We start from the raw sequence: 1750 nt of genomic DNA on the forward strand, positions 1-1750 counted from the left end.
TGTTTTCCCCCTTTCTGTCTCTCTGTCCCTCTCTGTCTGTCTGGCGACTGCACGCACCCTATAGCAAAAAATCCTCTCCAAAAAAAAAAATAATAAATAAATAAATACATAAAGTTAAATAAAATAATTCTTTAAAAAGAAACCCCAAAACTTTATTTCCTAAGTGCATACTACCTTATATTTAACAGCTAATAAAATATGTAGTATATAACATCAACATTTAAAATATGGAAAGAGAGTCAGTATCTTTTTTTTTTTTTTGGAGAGGTTTTCGCTATAGGGCGCGTGTGCTTGCCAGACAGACAGAGAGAGACATAGAGACAGAAAGCGAGAAATCACGGGATGGTCACACCGTAATCCCTTCTCCTCCATTCTCCTCTTGGGACCTTGGGTATGCATGCACAACTGCCCAGCTTGAGTTTAAGCCACCAGGTCTGGGACTTGAACCACAGTCGGCTACATGGGAGTTCAGTGACATAGCCATTACGCCAACTGCTGGTCCTAACAGCCAGTATCTTGATGTACATGAAGGCAGACATCAGGAAACAAGAATGACATATATCCAACATAGCTAAAAGGACCTGGACTTGACTTAGAAATTGTTTATCTGGAAAAGGAGTTAGCATTTAAATACTTTGCTGATGAAAACAAGTAGATCTAACAAAACCAGTATGTAAAAACATACTGTTTTTACATATTGCTTTACAAAGCCAAAATGTCTCTTGGTTTTGATTCTTGTATACCTAAATGAGGCTAATATTAAATGAAAATATTACAACTCCCTGTGTAAGAAAGGAAACCAGCTACTCAAGTACAACTTCATATTATTTAAGTTTATTCCCAGAATCATGAATTGGCGTTTTTTTTTTTTTTTTTTTTTTATGAAGTTTATCAACTACTTCCTCAGGCTGTTAACAATAGAGATGTTATCACTGGGGACAGCGATGTCATTTGTTTCTCCCACTGCACAGTACAATATCAAACTTCAAATCCAATATTTTATGGCCCTGCTTTTAAGCTAACTTGCACCTTAAAAAATAACGTTCTAGGGAACCAGCAGTTAGCGTAATGGCTGTGTCGCTGGACTCCCACGTAGTCGACTGCGGTTCACGTCCCGGACCCGGTGGCTTAAAACTCACGCCGGGCGCGTGTGCGTGCGTGCCCAAGATCCAGAGAGGAGAATGGAGAAGGGATTGCGGCGTGACCATCCCCCCTGGGGGGTGATTTCTCGCTTTCTGTCTCTATGTCTCTCTCTGTCTGTCTGGCGAGCGCACGCGCCCTACAGTGAAAATCTCTCCAAAAAAAAAAGTTCTAGATATAAAGTCCTAGATGGCTCAAGGCTCCGTCAACAGTAACCAACAACAGATTTTTCTTCGTGAAGACGACATGCCAGCCAAAGTTGTATAAGCTTGCTTCTTTGTTCTGTCCAATTTTTTTCCAGTAGGGAACACTCCAAAGAGACAAGAAAGGATGGCGAATGGCCTCCAAATGATTGCTATGGTTTGTTTTTATTTTTTAAGTCCAAAATCTCTGAAAATACATCTATAGTTCTGGCAGCAGATTAGAGCAAAAATTCACTTTTGTTTTTGACTTTTAAGAGAAGTAAGCCTTTATTTCCTTGTTTCACAAATAAAGCTGGCTGAGTTGGTTTTTGGTGATAGTCAAAGAGACCAAATCCCATATCCTCGTCTGACTCCTCTGACTCTTCCTTGGCTTCAACCTTCTCTGTGGCCGCGGCAGCAGCAGGAGC

At 40.5% G+C, this 1750-nt stretch overlaps 1 pseudogene; it reads right to left on the minus strand.

Moving 5' to 3' along the window:
* The window catches only part of LOC102493835 (60S acidic ribosomal protein P0-like), a 4880-nt pseudogene that overhangs the window by 938 nt on the left and 2192 nt on the right, over window positions 1-1750 (minus strand).

Source organism: Tupaia chinensis, unplaced genomic scaffold (assembly GCF_000334495.1).
Source record: "Tupaia chinensis unplaced genomic scaffold, TupChi_1.0 Scaffold000403_1, whole genome shotgun sequence".
NCBI lineage: Eukaryota > Metazoa > Chordata > Mammalia > Scandentia > Tupaiidae > Tupaia > Tupaia belangeri.